General features: G+C 43.9%; 1 non-coding gene across 1 annotated transcript; it reads right to left on the bottom strand.

The window, feature by feature from the left end:
• Positions 1-2104: 2104 nt before the first annotated feature.
• Positions 2105-2236, bottom strand: LOC113831551. Its single transcript, XR_003488715.1, has one exon. It is a non-coding gene; the product is annotated as a small nucleolar RNA SNORA70 (small nucleolar RNA).
• Between the last annotated feature and the right edge of the window lie 5099 nt (positions 2237-7335).

The following is a 7335-nucleotide window of genomic DNA, read 5'->3' as shown; positions in this document are numbered from 1 at the left end:
TCTGTGCATGTTTTCATTATTCATGAGGTCACAGAGCCAATGCCATTGCAAATGGGCCGTTACAGAAAATCCAACCCAACATGTTCACTCATATTTACTGAGCACAACTCATGTTTTTGTGCTCAAGATGTGCTAAACTGTTAACACAATTCCCACAGCAGAGCCAGATCTTAATGTCTTGGGTTTGAGCTTGCTGTGGGGCTGTGGCATTTCCCAAAGGCATCCAGACTTGTTTCCAGGCTGTATTCAACACCGGTTGAAAGGTACCTGCACTTACCTTTGGTCAAAAACATTTATTGATGAATATCTGCATAAGCATTTCCAGTTTCAGTATTTTATGATGGGTGTTTCCAGGTGCATTTTCTAGTATTCTCTTGAGAGTTTCATTTTCATCAAGTAGTTCTGCATGCATGTGTGTGTTTGTCTAATTCTTGCATCATTCTTTTACTTTTGTCCTTTGCTGTATTTTTTTATGAATCCTTAGAATCTATGTTCAGATTTGAGTTGATGTTTATTTTCATGGGTGTGTACTTGTTGAGACTTTGTGAGCATATTCCAAGTGTATGTGGGTACCCATGAAGGCTGGAAGAAGGGCTCATCAGTTCCAATCTCCAGGCCCCACAACATCAGAACTGACTCTCAAGGCCTGTCCTCTGACCTCTGCGTTCACCCTGCTGTGGTGATATTTATGATTTATTAAAGCTAGCCACAAGCCACAGAGCCAGGCAATGGTGATGTACATCTTTAATCCTAGCAGTACGAAGTATAAAAGGAAGAACCAAAGGAGAGTTTTATTCTCCAGCCAAGCTGAGGACAGGATAGCCCTTTTGGTCTGAGATAGAGGTAAGAGCTAGTGGCCGGCTGCTTTGCTTTTCTGAGCTTCAGCTTGAAGCTTGGACCCCAATATCTGTCCCTTGGTTTTTATTATTCACTTTACACTCTGTTCCACTTGAGCATGCACACAGACAGACTGACAGACGGACAGACACACACACACACACACATACACACACACACACACACACACACACACACACACACACACACACACACACACACACACACACACACACAGAGTGGGGCTTGAGTTACAGGTGGTTGTGAGTTACCCAAGGTCTGGTGTCTTCTGGAACAACAGCAGGTGCTGTCAAGCGTTGAGCCATCTGTCCAGCCCTGGTCAGCATACTTAAAATTGCTTCATCGTTTCCCAGAGTTCCTGAGCTAAACTTATTCTTTGTGTAGATTACAGGAATGAATCTATTATGGAAAACAAAACCCTTCTGGCAGTGAAGAGAAAAATGATGATCACATTTCCCTGGGCTTCCCTTTCCATGTGGCCCTGCCTACCACACTTTGTTCCCAGTTTTCCTGGTGACTTCTTTTTTAATTGTTCTTCGAAATGATATCAGCCTGATGGATTTTGCAAAAATATTACACTGTGTGTGTGTGTGTGTGTGTGTGTGTGTGTGTGTGTGTGTGTGTGTGTGTGTGTGTAGGACAATGGTTGACACTGGGTATCTTCTGTCAGTCTTTTATTCCAGACAGGATGTGAGATTTATTACTGAACATGATTTGGTAGGGGAGATAGAGCACCACAGTAGAAGACCTCAGCTGTGCAGGGCCCACCAGTTTCTCAGGGATCAAGATTAGTGATACATTTGACCCCACAGCCATCAGGGATGAGCCTCTTCTCAACAACCATGTCTTCAGATCAATCTGCATTCAACTTAGTGAAGCTGCATCTCTCTGAGATGTGTGAGAGAGAGAGAGAGAGAGAGAGAGAGAGAGAGAGAGAGAGAGAGAGAGAGAGAGAGAGAGAGAGAGGAAAAAGAACTCAGTGAGAAGGAAGAGAGCAAAAAAGTGAGAAGGAGGGGCCCAATAACACCACTTGCCTTCTGCCAGCCAGGGAGCTTGAACTTGGCTTTACATAGGGATTCCCATCAGATGTTCATTATTCTCAAGTGTGAGTCAGGTGGACGTGATGGCCTGGCCAATGAGAACCCTGGCCATGGTGACCCGAGACTTTCCTAAGGCAACACGAATACCTGACTGGAGCCTAGACTGGGGACAACATTGAGATCAGACACTCAAAAAGCCATCAGAAAATTGTCTTCAAGGTCACTTGGGGTAGCCCATGTAGATGACAGGATAAATACACTCCAAAGGAGACAGCAACCATTGCACAGCAGGAACCCGTGAGGAAAGGGACCTACCTGATCATCTTAATTGGCTACAGATTTACCTTATGTTTTAAGATACAGCCTCTCGGTGAACATGGAACTCACTGATTTGGTCAGGCTGAGTGGCCAGAGAGCTTTGGGGATGGATCCACTAGTCTCTGTCCTCCACCCCAGACTTGCTAGCTCTGGGGTTTAAGAATATTGCTGTACCTAGATTTTTCATGGGTACTGGTGATCTGAATTCAGGTCCTCATGTTTGCATGGTAAACACTTTACCTACTGAGCCATTGTCTTTGCCCATCTTTAATTTTATAGTCACTAACATTAGTGTTACAAATGAATGGCATTTATGGTACCATTTCCTCCCATGTACATATGTGCACAGATGATGTGCAGCCTCACCATGCTTATACCTTCTCCCCCACTCTGAGATGTTACATCTCACAGAACACTTCACAGTCTATAACAGTCGTACTTTCTGGCCCATGGTTTCTGTTTTCATTTTTTTTTCAGCTTTCATGTATGAAATGAAACAGAACTGTGCCACTTGGTGTATTTCTCTTACATTGTATAATGTCCTGTTGCATTCATTTGCCTGTGGAGAACAGGCTTTCCTTTTCTTGTCTCTTGAGTGAATGTGCTATGTAATTTGTGTGTTATATAATATATACTGTATATGATACAGCATTTTTCTTCATGCCATTATGTGCTCATGGCCACCCGGGATACTTACTTGAGCTTGTAAATGTCTCCTCTAACTAGAAGGCCATGTGTCTTGGTTAGCCTAGGTTGTCAACTTGGTTGGATTGACCGATGCCTACAGTAAAATTAGGGAAGCTCACTTCTGGTGTGCCTGTTCCAGCATCATTTTCAGAGAGGACTGATTTACAGGAGAGTAAGAGGGGAATGTCTCTCTCTGGATGTGGATTCTCCAAGCAGTAGTCTGGGAGCCCAGGCAGAATTCAAGAAAAGGAAAATAAGCCTGCCTGGGAAGCCTAGTTCCATCCTTCCTGAGGTAGTGCGTGTAGCACTGTCATCATCACCAATGGCCACCAGAATCCAGAGCCTTCAGCTGTCCAGTGAAGATGCACAGCAGCTACACACCAGGGAGCTTCCAGGCCTGGATTGGGGCTGCAGCATTTGTCCTCCTTGAGCAGAGGCTCCCAGCTTGTCAGTTTAGCTAATATGAATTAGCCTGCTCTCCAGCATGCAGAAAGTCATTTTTGGACCACCAGCACCCCAACTGGGTAAGGCATTCAATGAATTTCACCCCCCACCCTGTGAACATGTGCGTGCGTGCGTGGGTGTGTGCGTGCGTGCGTGCGTGCGTGCGTGCGTGCGTGCGTGCGTGCGTACATTTTTCTATTGATTCTGGTCACAAAGAGAATCATGACTTACACAGGGTTTTCTCTTAAGCTGGTAGTTGCCAAGATTTCATATGTTGTCAGCTGTGATTTCAATGTGCCAGGTTATTTTTCTTCCCTACCCACAGTTGTGCTAATTCTAGAGAATCACTCTACTGCAAAGCAGTACTTCCAGCCCTCAGTCACCCTGGCATTGAGTAGGCTTTCCATCCTCAACAACCACCTCTGCTTCGGGTTTGTCATGGACAGGCATTTGATCCTATTAGTATTCCAGGGATACTGTCACTGCCTTCCATATTTGTGTGCTTTCCTTTATTGCTGTCTGCATATACTATTCCAAAGAACTTGTGCTCAAGCTCTGATGTTTCTCCTCTTGTTTGGTCTATTCTGTTCTCAGTGCTTTCCAATGAGATTTTAAAACCTGACCTATTCAGGCATTTTGGAACTGTTACTCACTTACTTGTTTTTCTCCCTTTTCCTGCAGTGCTGCGGAATCAACTCAGAGTGTCAGTCAGAGTAGCTAGGCAACCATTGTACCACTGAACTACACTCCTGGCTGAACTGTATAGTTTGTTTCAAACCAGAGTTAATTATAGATGATGTTTTTTTCTTTATCTTGCTTTTCTCATTCCTTTCCTTTGTGTTGACCTTTTATATAATTATTTAAAAATAATTATATAAAATATACCAATTCATGGATTTCATGGTGGTAAGTTGTGATCATGCTCACATTCACACTTCAACACTTGTTTGTACCTTCTCTTTCCTTCTTATCTCTCCCCCATCAGGTTCCTTTCTCTTGCCTTAGAGGTCTCTGTTCATGGGGGTGGTGAGTTCTTCCCTTCCCATGTCAGGATGACCTTATGCTCATGGCTCCACAAACTTAAGTGGAAACAGCGTATTGTAGGAGGCAGAATGAAGAAGCAGCTAGGAAAACCCAGCCCTGTGTCCTCAGGCAGACCTTGAAGAGAACTGCCAAAATGGAAAGGGGGCTTTTAGTTTCTACTATTAATTTCAACCTCAAAGACAGGATCACCTTAGATGGTGCATTACTACTCATAAATTGTATTAATAAGATTTTAAATGAGAAGTACAAAAGTGAGATGGTGATTAAAGACATTCTTCTGTATTCTGCTTGATTTTTCTATGCAATATATGTCTTTTAGTAATACAGCCTCATAGGGTAACTAAATTCAGCTGTGTTTCTGAGCGGTGAGTGAATTTGACTCTTTATGTAAGTGCCAAATTATAGTTGGATTTGATTAAGCAGAATAAAATGCATTTGCACCCCAATGAATTTTCTGGCTGTTTAAATTTAAATGTCTCAAGGAGTTGGTCCTGTAATAGATGACTGTGTTCAATGTGATAGGAAAAAAGTTCATCTTACATTGATGATAATGCATGAATTTACTGGGCCAGGTTCACTATTCTTGTGTACTGATATCCTGGGTGGGACAAAGTTGAAAGCAACAAAATAGTTGTCTACATAACTCTCTGATGGTAGTGTATATATCATCCTCATTGAGTGTATTCTTCCAAAAGATGAAACAAAGGGCAATCTATTCTTGGCAGGAACACAAACACGTGTGGAGTATTTATGAAATAAGCAGACTCATTGTCTTCAGTTACACTGCTGTTGGCGAGCCCAGCAGGCTCCAATGGACAGTCCCAAACTCTTGATCCAATGGATGGGCCTCGATAAACTCAGTCGGGACTTTGGTGTAATATCTCAGTAGTTAAGAACACTTGCTCTGTGAGTATGAGGTCCTGAGTTCAAAGCCCCAGCACCCATGTAGAAATATAGATATGGCTGCATGTGCCTGTAACTCTAGAGTGGGAGACAGGTGAATCCCAACAGGGCAGTGACCAGGCAGCCTAAATGAAACATCTGGCTTTTGGTTCATTTGAAAGACCTTTCAAGGTGATAAATGGCAAAGCTATAGAGAAAGCCATGCGAGGTCCTGCTCTAGCCTCTGCATGCACATTAGACATGTGCGTAAGCACACTATACGAACATGTGAGAAAAGAAAACTCAGTGGGTCAGAGCACAAAAGGTCATGAAAGAGGGAATGGAATTTGCAGGGGACTTTGGGGCTGAAAGGAGATACAGGGAGATACAAGCAGGTTGGATGAGAGTATTCAGAACATGCCAGGAATTGTCAAAAAAAAGAAATAAAAAAAAAAAACCAACCCCAATTTAACAGACAATGATTCTTCTTGAATTGTGCAGAGGTAAGATGTGCGAAGTGAGTTCTGGAGGAAGAAATACTGTTAAGACCACATAGTCTACATCATTGTCCATTTTTCCCTTGGAATATTTTAATTGCCATTTCATCATCCTCCATCATTAGTGTTATCGAGAGCAAGTCAATTGTGCTTTGGAAGCACTTTCTTCATATTGTGATGGAATATCTCACTGTTCATCACTGTCATTTGTAGGCAGAAACTTTATCTAGACTATTCTCTTCAGATTACAATTTTGAATATGAAGTTAACCCTGGATGCAGATTGTGGTGGTTGGGTAAGATTGTCCACCATAGGCTCATATATTTGAACACTTAGGGAGTGGCATTAATTGGTGTGGCCTTTTAGGAGAAAGTGTGTCCCTGGAGATGGGCTTTGGTGTTTCAAATGCTCAAGCCAGGCGCAGTGTCACTCTGTTTTTCCTGCTACCTGCCCATCCAGAGGTAGGACTCTCAGCTCCTCCTCCAACACCAGGTCTGCCTGCAAGTCTCCGTGCTCCCTGCCATGATGATAATGGACTGAACCTCTGAGATGGTAAACCAGCTCCAATTAAATGATTTCCTTTATAGGAGTTGCTGGGTCATGGTGTCTCTTTGAAGTAATAAAACCTAAGACAGAGATCAAGTCGAGAAACAGACAGAAAAACTCTCTTAGCATCAGGCTTAGCATCTGAGGAGTCCATTGTGCCAGAGACTGAAGTGGTAGGGCTTTATGCAGTGGTTCAGGAGGGAAGGTAGATGGTATGGGCTTAGAGGGCCAAGAAGGATGGTGGATGTGGCCATCTTCTCTGGATTGCTTCTATTCTGGGGAGAGATGCTAAGACGATGGTTGGGGTACCAGCATGTTGGTGGTGGCAACAGGCAGAGCAGGTGCTGCCTGGAGGGTGGGATAGAACACATGGGATTGTATCCTGAGAGGAGGCCCTTAAGGATCCTTGCACTGACAAATTGCAAGCTCGCCTGTTAGGAGGGGGGGGGGTACCATGTAGCCTATGACAATGTAATCAGGAATGTAGAGTAAGAGCATTCAGAGTGTCTGTGGCAGAGCAGGTGGTGAGTTGGCTTTTAGGGGTTGATGTTCAGAACAGCCCAGAACCAGAGCCACGGTTTTCAGGAGCTAGTCCTGGTCAGATATAAATGTCCCCTTTACAAGAGGCCTGGCCACCTCCATGCTAAACCGCCAATTTAGTCAAGCACCCCACCCCTTAGGTTAGTGTTCGAGATAAACCACAGGAAAGTTCCCAACACCTGCTCAGGCCTGAGGGCATTTAACACCCATTCCTCCCCCTCCCTTACTTCCTCTTTCTTTACTTCCTCCTTTCTCTTTAAAAAAACCCCTTGTTTATAATCAATAAAATTAGACCTTGACAAGGACACTGCTTGGTCTGGCTTTTTTTTCTTGCCCATTTATTTTCAGGCTTAGTCCACCTCGGACCCACGAATTACCAGAACCCCGAGGGCCAGGGCAGGTGGCACCCAAACGTGGGGCCTGAGGTACAGACTCTTCAGCGAACGGAGAGCACCCCCCCCCCCAAAAAAAAAAAAACT

The sequence above is a fragment of the Cricetulus griseus genome, chromosome X (genome assembly GCF_003668045.3).
Source record: "Cricetulus griseus strain 17A/GY chromosome X, alternate assembly CriGri-PICRH-1.0, whole genome shotgun sequence".
In the NCBI taxonomy this organism is placed as follows: Eukaryota; Metazoa; Chordata; class Mammalia; order Rodentia; family Cricetidae; genus Cricetulus; species Cricetulus griseus.
Note: the sequence above shows the minus strand (reverse complement) of the source record. Positions and strands in the feature narration are given on the sequence as shown.